We start from the raw sequence: 13094 nt of genomic DNA on the forward strand, positions 1-13094 counted from the left end.
GACATTGCAACCAGTAGACATAAATGTTTCAAGGGAGCTTTAGAATGTATTCGCTATGTTAAATTCCAAGCTATAGGCAACAACACTTAGTTTGGTTTCATAGCGTATTTTTTTTCTCTTTTTCCTTTTCTTTCCTTTTTCCAGCCGGTTTATCAGACGCCGTTGCCACGCCGGCTAAGACGCGTGCGCTGACACGTGGTTGACAGACGGCCGGGCCCCTGGCCTTGTGCGCAGCATTCCTTTATTCTCAATTCTACACGCTAACTCACTTTCCTAGTTGCCTTACACACCCGACTTACACCCTCTCCGCTTTAGAAGAACCCCACCAGAACCCCAAACAGTCTAATTTATTGTGGCGAGGAAAGCATATGTCGCCTTGAAGAAGACAAGTCCACTTGTTGAAACGTTGGCTCCTGCTTTCACTTTGTTCTCGTTTTGCTCATCGTCACGCAAAAGAGGCCCACATAGAAGTTCCCTCCAGCGTGCTACGAAGGTACTGTACGAGCGGCGCACCTGTGTTGAAAATGAGACGCGGAAGACCGAGTGGGCGACGACGGCGATAACAATTCGATGAGTTCCGGGAACCCTGCCGCTCCTTGGATAGCTTCGGGGTTAGAAAAGTCCTGGAATGCTGCGACATGCTTCCGAGCGCACTTTTTTTTTTTCATGGATGTGAACCGTGTACGTAGTAGTCTCTGCGCTTGTGCTGCGATTACGATTCTGTGTCCGGCAAGCCTTTATTGCCGCGGAATGTGGATTACGTTCATGCCAGGGCGTTCCTAATAAGTGCTGCGTGCCCAATTGCAGGAGCAATTACAAATCGGGGTCAAGAAATCATGCGTTCATGTTTCCGCAAGATCAATGACAGAATATTGGGTGCCAATGCTAAGGCAAATAAGAGAGAAGCTTTCTGCGGAATAAAGCAGCTGTTTTGTATCTTTATTACTAAACTTATTTGAGGTGGTGTAAATATGGGGTGGACTGCGGTACTGTATGTAATAATGCCTCGAAAGCGAAATTATTCGTTTAGAGCCTAATCTAGACTGTAATAAATACATGTGTCCGGAATGTGAAGAAGGGCACACCAGTGAAGTTGTCATGAGATATGTGTTATGGTGCGGTGCTCACATTTTGTTGAAGAACTATTGTGGTCGCATGAAAGGCAAACGCTTTGACGACGACGATAAATCAAGGCAAAGAAGCTACTCTGAAGATGAGGGCAGCACTGTGGCTTTTCAATATAAGCCACTCTCCCTGTAATCATTTACCCGAAATTCGCTCTCAGTCTTAAGGTTGAACCATTTCATTTTTATGGACGGACTTTTTAATAATGCAGCGCGTAAATAGTTTTGCATAAATGAAATAATCTTTGAACACCCTCTGTTCTCTGCGGGCCATCTTCTCAACTATGCCTAAAGAAAAAAAAAATAACTGCGCTCTGGTTAACGTTGCCCACAAGGGCACGAACCCTTGATCCAACCCGTATCCCCGAGCACGCCGCCGGCCTCTTCTCAGTGACGCCACTCACAGAGCGCTCAGGCCTTCTCTTGTCTTATAGGTGGTGTTGGCAAAGGCCCGCAGACTTTCTCTCTCGCACCCGCTCATACTCGCGCCTGCGCAGAAACGTCGAGCGCCGCGAAAAACACCCCGCCCCTCTATACCTACTAGCAATTCTGAAGATGCTTCCCAGGTTGCAAACCTAAATCAGGGAGCCCATCATTCCGGTTCCATCGTGCTTCGAAAGTTCAAGAAGAAGAAGTATTTTAATGATTGGAAGATGTAGAGAGGTCGGCCGGATAATGGAGCATCTGGCCTGCTACTCTACGTAAGGGAAGGGGAAGAGGGGAAGAAAAAGGGTCGCAATGGGGGATGACAATGGGAGGAACGAAGTGAAGGACACATTACACAACTGGTATCACAGGCGTAAGTCCAGGCCCCTGTCACCTAGGAAACGTGAAAGTACACGCATTGTCTCTGTCGTCTGCCAACTCTGTGGCCATGCGCCTAGCAAGAGGTCCTCCGACAGTGGTCCATTTTGTAAATGTCTCAATGTATCCGCCATTGTCAGTCTTTCGCGCGCATACTCAGGGCACACCACGAGCACATGTTCTATAGTCTCTACAGCTCCACACACTGAACAGTCCGGGGAGTCTGTCCATCCAATAATGTGCAAATATTTGTGCCTGAAGGCGACGCCTAATCGTACTTTGTGTATCAGGCATGTATGAGGGCGTGGAATTCCACGCAGAATAGGAAATTTCATATCGGGATCCAGCCTTTTAAGGCGGACGTGACGAGCGTCTGGCTGGGCCCAGTATTTTCTCGTCGCACTCCTCATTAATTCCGACAGGAGGCATGTGATGTCCGGTCTGGAGAATGGCACTACAGTTCGCAGGCCATTGCTGAGGGCGCGTCTTGCTGCAGCATCGGCCATCTCATTACCGTTGAGCCCACAGTGTCCCGGGATCCATTGGAACACTATGCAATGGTGAACAATTGCCTCTTGCAGGTGCGTTCGTCTATCACTTGATAATGGATCGTACTTTTTCTTTTGGTATTCTTGTGGGTGAAGTGCTTTATAATGTAACTAATGAGCTGCGGCTCATAATTAAGGGTGAAGCAAATAGCTAATATATCTGTTAGCGATTTTCTTAAGTGGCTGTGTGTTGTTATTAAATGTTTCAAGGAGCAAAGCCCAAGCAGTGAAGACAATGTCAGCGTGGCCAAGACCAGTGAGCTAGACGCCGGCTGCAAGGATTGCTGCCGCCGGCGTAAGCATCAATTACCGAGTGGGGAGGGGGGTTCTAATTTGTACACATAATAATTTCTTTTCTGTTGTTGATTACTTTTCTTGTTATACGTAATGTGTTTTAGACGAATTTCAGCAAAAATTTGCATTAATTGTTACACTGGAAGCATAGCGCGGAAAAGATAGACAGGACAAGCGCTTGTCCTGTCGAGTCTTTGTCCTGTGCCGCGCTATGCTTCCAGTGTAACTATGAATTACCAACCAGCCCAAGCCTGTCTGTATACTCTTCTGAATTGCATTAATAATTTGGAAATAAACGATGTAAAAAAGAACGCGGAATAATTTTGACCAAGTTCTGGAGACTACGCGGCTTTTGATCCAACATACACACACACCAGCATTCGAGCATCTGACCTCTTGATCCTAAGCCTAGTAATTTACCAAACTATAAAAGGAAAAGAAGAGAAAGGAAACGCCGGATCACGGCAGGCTACCGCGTATTTTACCGAGTGAATAATCGCACGCGGTGTTCAAGGGTCAGCTTTTACGCATAGACAAGGCGAGCGAACTTCCACACTCCACGGCTAGTAACGAGAATATTTGCCAAACCCCTTTCAAGCAGCCGGCTGTCGGCACTCACCACTTCTTAGGCGGTGAGAGAACATTGTAGGAAGGAAACATTTGAAACACCCGTGACAACAATTGAAATCTGCAATGATTTTTCCTTGTCGGAATTGATTATGCTTGAGACCAGATGCGCCGATCGCGAACCGAACCGGTTCGCTAGGTCTAATCTGTGTTTGAAGGGAATATGATACCGGCTCTAACTTGGCAGTGCATTTGAGTTTCAGATGACTTTGAAAGAAAAAAATTACCGTGGTTGCGTGGTAAACTATGTTTGTGGAGCGATAGCACGGTTTTGCTTGCTTTGGGAAAGGACACAGACGCTGCTCGGCGCGGCAGCAGCAGCGAGCGAATTCACCTTCACGCTGCGTCTCGCTTCAACGCGAACTAAGCGTCGAAAGCACAGCGCATACCAGCACTCGGCGCACTCTGCACACAACGCAGATGGCTTTCAAGATGTGGGCGCCCACACGACGTACCCAGCAGCCGCACGTAGCGGCAGGCTAAGTCTCAGTCTGACCTTGGCAGAGCTTGAAGGTCAAATTTATGGAACCAGGCGTTTTGTGGGTTTGTACCTGGAATACCTGTAGCTCTAAAAGGCGTCACCAGCGAAGCACAAAGGACGCGCGCTCAAGGAAAAGGTATTCGACACGGATTTTTGGGATTCACATTGCCGTACTTAACCTCCAACGCATGCGCATCTTCTACTCCTCCCGAGACACGCGCATCAATGCCAGTTTTTATCACTTTATCACTACTTTACCACACTTTATCACTTTATCACTACTCGCTAGGTAAGCACGTTTCTTGTTGGTTAAACATAAGGACGCATCATGATATACGTCTTTATGCACTGACACAATTTTCTTGCTGATTTACAGTGTGAAAGGCTTCTAAGATGTCATTTATTCAGTTACCTCACAGGCTCCCGAATGTGTATTGCGTAAGGGGAGGATACAGGGAATTATCAAAAAGAAAGGAGTAAAAAGAAATTATACATTGTTAGCGAGTAAAGATGAAATAACAAATATCTAACAATGTAAATAATGCGATGAATGAAACAATATGACTGTGTGAAGTAGCGAAAAAGGATTACCAAGAATTTATACGAATGGTAGCTGGTGAAGACGAAAGAACAAGTCTCTAACAATGTTATACGCTATACAAAACAAACAAATAAACAAAAAGAAAACTATGCAACCTCGCTAAAGGTAATTACTTAGGTGAGCAGTGGGGCTAGTTGTGATGAATTATGGAAATTATGGAAAGCTAAATTTTTAGCAATGGAAAGAAAGAAAGACAGAAAGAAATAATATGCGTAAGCGTGCTTTGAAGGATGCGGGCTTAAGAATGTCTACTATATTTTGTTTGGCAGGCTATTCCAATGCTGACAGGCACGTGATAACACGGAAGGATTTAGAGAATTGGTTCGACCAAAGATACGCTGCAAACGGATATGATTGTGCAGACGCCGAGATGTACGATATGGATGAGTGGGCGGCAGGGTGGACGGGCGCGTGCCATATTGTGAAACAGACGCAGCAATGCTGTGGTTCTTCCTGATTCATAAGATGAGAAGGATAAAGAAGACTGAATGCTAGTCACGCTAGAGTGCTGCATCTGGGTCGCAAGCCCCAAGGGTAGCGTTGGCCTGGCGGCCTGGGGCACAACTGGAAGCATCCGAAGGTCCTGGCAAAGCATGAGTCGACTGCTAACAGAACAACTTGTTTATTCTAGCATCGCAAAAGAGCGGCCGGTCAGGTCGACCGAAGTGGAGAGACGGGAGAGCACGTTACTCGACGGAAGAAATCGGAGCCTCCCTCGGAGTCCGTGGGCTGCTGCTTTTATACTCTCGGAGTCGAGGGCAAGAAGGAACGGCGCGGGATGAGGCGCACGTGACGGCGCCGCGCGGACACGTTGAGACTAGAAGTTGACGCATCCGCCGGGCCGGCGCCATCAGATCTCCTCGCTTCACAGTTGGGGAGCTCCTCTCCCCGGCTGCCGCGCTTTGACAAGCGTGGGCACCAACATGCACACACACACACACGCACACACGAAGACACGTGGCATTGAAACATGCCTGGACGCGCATGGCAGGAGGCGTTAAGGCAGCGCTGAACGGGCCAAAATGTCCGCCGCTTTGAACGAAGCCCCGGCGTCCGTTGCATCCGCGCCGGCTATACCGCGCGTCGTAGGCGAAACGTAACAAGAGTCAATCTCTGACAAAGGAGCGGGCGCTGCGGTTTTGGACTGACTCGAGAGTCGCGCTTAGGTAAGCTTGATGAGGTGACCAGACAGGGGCTGCGAATTCCAGTAGTGGCCTTACGAATGTCTGAAAGGCTATTAGTCTGGTGAGGGCAGGAGCATCGCGCAGGTTACGCTTAAGATAACCGAGCGTACGTGAGGCTTTAGCAGTTACTTTTTCGATGTGCGCAGACCATGACAAGCTAGCTGCAAGGAGAATGCCGAGGTACTTGTATAGTTGGTGCGCGTGACGGGTTTCTTATCCAGTGAGTAATCGAAAGCGGAAAATGTCTTTCTGCGGGTGAATGTTATTAGTTTGCATTTATCAGTGTTTAGGGTCATTTGCCAAGAAGAGCACCAGTTGGTAATACGGTCAAGGTCTCGTTGAAGAGCGACGTGATCGGAAGGTGAGCAGATTTGACGATAGATCACACAATCGCCTGCGAACAAGCGAATGAATGACGTTATTTCGGACGGCAGGTCATTAATATAGATCAGAAAAACTAATGGTTCGAGTACGCTTCATGTGGTAAACCAGATGTTACATCGCTGATACTGGAAATAAAGTTATCGACAACGGTGAATAGCTTACGGAATGACAAGAAATTTCTTATCCAAGATACTCTTAGGGAATCCACCAATACCAACATCAACACCAATAGACATAAATTCCTGGAATCTTTTAGTATGTGCTCCGCATTGCCATACTTAAATTGCAAGGGTTCTTGCTTGTTAGGGAATGTCATTATCATCGTTTGCTTAAATTTAATCTCCATTCGCCAAGTTCTGCTCCAGTTGTAGAAGGAAGAAAACACATCATTTACTAAAACCTGATCAGTGACATTACAGATATTAGAATGCAAAACACAATCAGCGTTGAGACGAAGCGTAACTGCAGTGTTAGTAACAACTTGGACGACATCATTGATATAAATCATAAATAAGAGGGGTTCCGAAACAGAACCCTGTGGGCCACTCGAGGAAATGTAAACCGGTTATGACTGTTGACGATTGTAGCTAACAAACAGTCCTAAGGTGCAAATAATATGTAATCCAACCAAGTAATTTATCAGCATAGGAGCCAGTAAGAAAGGTGCCAAGTTTTAAAGAGAAGTAAGTAAGTGGCATACTTTATCGAAAGCTCTGGAGTAATCAATAAGAAGAGCGTCGACCTGTTTCTGGCTGTTAAGTGGTGTGGCAATATCGTGCGTGAATTCAATCAAGTGTGTAACAGTGGAAAACCATGCTGATGCTGTGAAAGGATATCGCTATTAGTGAAGTATTGAATGATGTGCTTGTGAATGACATGCTCCAGAAGTTTACAGCACGTGGATAGTAATGAAATTGGTCTATAACTAAAAAAGTTTCCTTCTTGCCCGATTTGAAGATAGGAACGACATTACCGACCTTCCAAATTCGCGGTACTCGTCTGGAGTCATGTGATTTCTGAAATATAATTATTAGATAACATGCACAACATTCAGAGTACCTCTTCAAAAATACGTTAGAAATACTATCCGCACCAGCACTTTTAGTAATGTTTCTATTTAGTAAGAGGTTATGGATTCCAGAGCAAGCTATATCGATATCTGGGAACGCTGCAGGCAAAAGAGGAGAAGGAAGGAACACGGCAGTGCCGTTATCGACGCAAAAAACATTTTTGAAATAATTGCCGAAGGCTTACGAGATCGTCTGAGCGTCGGAGCAGGTTTCATTTCCAATAATGAATGAAGAAGGGTTGGCAGAAGGTGTATTAATTGTCTTCCCAAATTTAGTCAGATTTCCCCCTATGAACGTTGACAGGGTACTGTTGCAATAAATGTCTCTTGATTCATGCATTTTACCTATTGAGTGTTTTCTTTAGCGTGCACAAAAGCAAATCCTGGTTTGGTTTGCGCCGGCATCGACGACGTAGTCGCTTTATGCGGTGAATAAGCTGAATTATCTCTCTGTTGTACCACGGGTGTTTAAGATTGCGTTTTTCACACTTGCTGGGAACGAATTTCGATATACATTCAGACACAATCGCATGAAAATGTTCTACTTACGCGTCCACGCCGCAGGTGATACTGGAAAGCAGAAAAATATCATGGGAATCCGCAAACATAGAAAGTATACCATCATCGTTGGCACGTAAAAAAATCAGTAACAACTTTGGATTCTGGTTTTGCAGGTTCACAGGCAACAGAAAATTCAACGAAGACTGCGTTATGATCGGAAAGACCATCAACAATTTCACGCTCGAGGTCTTCATTCATGAAATCACCCGTAACGAATAAAAGACCCAGCATTGAACGACCTCTAGTGGCGCTATGAACAAGTTGGGTTAAATCTAGCGGGATACTTTCGCTCATGCAGCGGCCCGAGGTACGGTCGAACAATTATATCGTCGCCGTTCCTCAAATAACAGTGCATTTAAAAGCCCGTAGGTTGCTTGTCTGCAAAAGCCACGGTATGCTGGGTCAATTTATGAGTAATAGTTTATAAAGAGAACTGCAATATTTAGTGAAGCTACAATACGCCAGCGAAACGTTGTGTCAGTCTTAGGTTACTACAACAAAATTATAATAGTTGCATGGTCCACCAAACAAACCTTATGTGCATTCTCAAGTGAATTGCTGTTATGAAGCTACTGCTGAAACACGTGGCGACATATATTTATATAGCGAACCACATATAAAGTCCTTTTTCCACCTGGAACGCATTCTATATTCTAAAGTGAATCGCTGTTGTGATGCTACCGCTGAAACACGTTGTGACATCTCTATATAGCGAAGCACATATAAAGCCGTCTTAGTTTTCCACCAGGAAAGCCTTGTGCATTCTCAAGTGAGTGGCTGTCGTGATGCTACTGCTGGAACACGTGATGACATCTCTATATAGCGAACCACATATAAAGTCTTCTTAGTTTTCCACCAGGAAAGCCTTGTGCATTCCCAATTGAATGGCTGTATTGAAGCAACTGCTGAAACTCATCTTACCCATTAGGCACCATACATAAAGTCTGCTCAGTTCTCCACCGAGGAAGCCTTGTGTGTATTCTCACATGAATGCCTGTTGTGAAGCTTATGCAGTAACACATCTGGACTTTATCCATAAGACACCACACATAAAGTCTGTCTAGTTTTCTATAAGAAAAAAAATCTTGAGTGTATTATCAAGTGATTTCCTATTATGAAGTTAATGCTGAAACACATTTTGACTTTGCCCATAAGGCACCACACATAAAGTCTGTTTCGTTTTCCATAAAAGAAAACCTTGTATGTATGCTCAAGTGAATGACTATGATGAAGCTAATGCTGAAACACATCTTCACTTTACCCTTAAGGAATTACGCAGCTTTGTTTAGTTTTCCATAAGAAAGGCCTTGTCTGTATTCTCAAATGCCTGTTGTGAAGCTTATGCTGTAAAGCATCTTCAGTTTATTTGTTTATGGATTTCTAATGACTCATAAGGATAGTATTAGGAGCTCAGCAGAAATTCAGAACGATCTCCATAAGGGGACATTTGGTGAAGATCCTTCGTTGTGTAGCGGCCACCCCCTGCAAGCCGTAAGCATAGCCCAGGAAGCGAAGACAAACATCGCCAAGTCCAGCGAGCTAGCCGCAGGCTGCAAGGATTGCTGCCGGCATAAGTGCCAATTGTGTTCAAGGCGCCCGCACAGGTACACACACAAATCAAACCGAGCGCGTATAGTCAAGCGCTGACTACTAGCAGACGCCTTGAACGTCTCCGAGGCAGCATGCGCGTACGTACCAGTGCAATTCGAATCCATTCTGTCTGCAAGAATGTTTATTTCCTCATTACCGTGCAGCTGCGGATGCGCGAAGGTGAGCTTTCTGGTTCTTCTTTATTCCTTCCCTTGCACGGCCGCTGCTGTGGCAGATGTGTGGATGAATGCTATTATGAGCGTCCCATTGTAAGCGGGGCGGTCAGTTGCGCCCCCAAGCTCTTGTTATTATTTGGTCTAATGCCCTACCTACCTTTAAAAAAAGATGAAGCGCCAAGAGACGCAGCACATTAATGCAGAAAGAACAACCACATGACAAGGAAGCACCTTGTCATGTCGTTGTTCTTTCTTTATTAGTGTGCTGTCTCTCTTAGCGCTTCATCTTTTGAAAGCTATGAACCAACTAGGCCCATAACGTGTTCTACCTTAAAAAAACGCCCGCAGAATTGCCAGCGTAAAATTTTATGCACCATTATTGGGAACTTTGTTTTTGTACGCCTGCGTTTTTAGTGATCTCCTTACTTTTCTGTCACCAAACTTCCGAACGCCTCTTACTAATCGCTATTGCGGACATGTTTAATTTCAGCCTGTTATCGCTCAACTGAAGGGCTTCAAGGAGGCCGCAGGTGTCTAAACCAACCGCTGTGTAGATATCTTCCCCTTCTGATAAAGCTTGTTCCATTGTTTCTCTAGCTTTACCACAGCAAGCACATGTTTCTTCTTCCTTGTTGTAACTCGCTTTGTAAGTACGCGTTCTAAGGCATCCTGATCTCGCTGCGAAAAGTGATGAGCTTCGCTTTGAGTTATCACAAATGGTTTCTTTCCTAATTTCGTTTTTCCTCTTAGGTTAGTTACTCATATCAAGTTTATTTTCAATTGCCGCCGCCCATGAGGTTGTTTCAGCCTCTCTGACCTTGCGTTTGACGTTCTTTGTTGTATAGTTGTTGTTACTATACCGGTCGCATACTTGCTCGTAAGCTTCTTGGTTATTTTCACGTTATTTTCAAATTCACGTACAGCACACAGGGATACAGTATTAACGAAGGTAACGAGTTCAAATACCTTGGACTTACTATGACAACTAACCTTAGTTGGCATAATCACATCAATATAGTCTGCTCTAAAGCGATGCGAAAATTAGGGTGCCTAAAACGAACTTTAGAACACGGCACTAAAGAGTGCAAGCTTACGGCCTATAAATCGCTAATTAGACTTGTTTTAGAGTATGCTGCTGTAGTATGGTCGCCTTATCGCATAAAGAATACTTCCAAATTAGAATGCATTAAGAAAAAAGCTGTTAGATTTCTCTATGGTCGTTACGACCGTATGTTTTCACCGTCATCCCACGCACACGCTTTATCACTCGACCCATTGTCGTTTCGTCGCACGTGTGACCGCCTAATCCTGATGCACAAAATCGTTCACGGATCGACTTACATTGAAGCGCCTATCTCGCTAATCACACCTACTGCGCGAGTAACCCGACGTACTCACCCATTAAACATAGATCCCTTCGTTCCAATAATAGATTGTTATAAGTTTTCTTTTTTTCGAATAATTATCGAATAACTTAGATGGTTCTCTGCGTTTATTGCCGACTAATCAATTTCAGAAAGAACTGCCTAACCATGTTGGTTGACATTTTGTGTTCATAAGTTCTGTAACCCACCTTTGCTATGTCTCTAAAAGAGCAGTATTTGTAAATAAAATAAATAATATAAATAAATAAAAATAAAGCAAATGAAGTATACTCAATAATGCTTACGTCATCGGCTTTGTCAACGTTCAAAACACGCGTACTTGCAGTACTGGCCTTCGGGCATACTTATCTGTGAATAAGCCAGCTTATATATTTAGAGAGGCCTGTTTCCACCATTATGTCATAATATTGAAATCGCTCGTGTAAGAACACCAAGTCTAATATTAAATGCAATCATCCAACTACAGGTGTGCATTCGTGAACAACCTGTTGTAAATCATGTCTGAAACCTGTTTCTAGAAGTTCACAGAGTGTGTGTTCGCGATGCTGAGTGCTAAGTTCTGTCCAATCAATCCCTGGCAAATTAAGGTTTCCCGCTATAATTATGCGTTCTAAGTAAAGCAGCATAGCTCGAAGATAATAAATGGGTGAACTCGGCGGTGCCCCACACAGTCGATACCATCGTTTATTACAAGTGCAACTCCGCCCCCACGAGCATCACGGTCCGGGCGTATAACTTCTCTTAATTGGTCTTGGTACTTCGGACCGCAGCCGCGCTTCGGTTATCGTGCCAGGCCGGAATATTAGCCAGGCCGGAATATTCTAGGTCTCAAATCTCGTTCGCAAAACTTGTAGTGTTTAACTTCACAAAGCAAAAAAAAAAAAATTTGCACTATACCCTTGTTCCGTCAGCCGTCCCTACCAATCTCAGGACGTCTAGCTATTAGGACATTGGCACTCGGCTGCGCTTTGGTGGATGTCCTTGGCTAGGATTCTACAAGTTGTTTGCCGACGGCCGCCATTCTTTTTTCGTTTCGCGGAATCCCCCAGAATTTTACGATTCACCGCTGACTCTTTTGAAAAATTATCGGATACTGAAATGCCACTGTCTTTCAGTTTTCTGCACTGCTTGTAAACTTGGGGCTTTTCCCTGCAGTCATACAACCTGATAATTAGAGGTCGGGCGGCCGGGCGCCCTTTTTCTCTATCCGGTGGATTCGTTGCACTGTGTTGAATTTGACGACAAGCTTCTCTTGGAACATATTTACTAACACTTTCGCTTCAAGGTCCGCTGCAGATTCTTTCTCGCTTTCTGGTATTCTAAACACCATTCATTTGTCTGGCCTACTCCTGTTTTCAGGAGGCTGTTTCAGGAGACAGCGTAAGGCTGTTTTCAAACACCGTGAGTCGCTTGTCTGTGCTGTACCAGCTTGTGTTGCCTTTTTTGCCCGTCACACAACTCCTTCGGGCTGTGCAGGCACCACGCTCCTCTCGACGTGTGGCGCGTGCCAGTTTCTCGTGCTCTTTCTTCGTGACGCTGTGTGACTGCACCGTGATCGGCCCACGTTACTTTCCTTCTCGTAGCAGCCACGCAAAGCTGTAGGGCCTTCGTGATCGGTCCAGGTCGAGCACGTTTTAACGTTTCATCGGCGGAGTCCAAATGCCATCGTCGTTTTAACGTACACCACATGACATACAGCCATGGGTACATTGATCGTATGACACGTAGTCGTTGATGACGTCTCAATCCAGTACGAGCCGTAAACAGCGCTAAACGACAGGACGAAGAGAGGGACACAGACCACAGCGCTGACTAACAACCACGCGTCTTCATTCTTTCATTCAGCATATATACATACTCTACCGCTATCTCAAAGCACGGAATCAACAGAATTCAGCATACGCAGGGGCAATAAATTGCAATCAATGCGATAGGAAGGCTATCTCCTTCGGAAGGAAAGAAATGGGGGGGCGGGCTTACACACGCTTCGCCGTTACTACGAACGTGGCAAGCGTCGGAAATAAGACGCGCGCGGTCATAGCTTTCCACATTCGTAATAGCGGCGAAGCGTGTGTAAGTCCCCCCCCCCCCCCCTCCTCCTCCTGTTCTTTCCTTCTGAAGGAGAATGCCTTGCTATCGCATCACCAGCCGTGATTGCTCAGTGGCTATGGTGTTAGGCCACTGATGATACTATACCACAGATGATATGATGCCGTTGTTCACGAAGTTGACTTTTATGCTTGTAATTAACCCCCCTACGATAATG

Source organism: Dermacentor albipictus, chromosome 9, assembly GCF_038994185.2.
Source record: "Dermacentor albipictus isolate Rhodes 1998 colony chromosome 9, USDA_Dalb.pri_finalv2, whole genome shotgun sequence".
NCBI classification, from domain to species: domain Eukaryota; kingdom Metazoa; phylum Arthropoda; class Arachnida; order Ixodida; family Ixodidae; genus Dermacentor; species Dermacentor albipictus.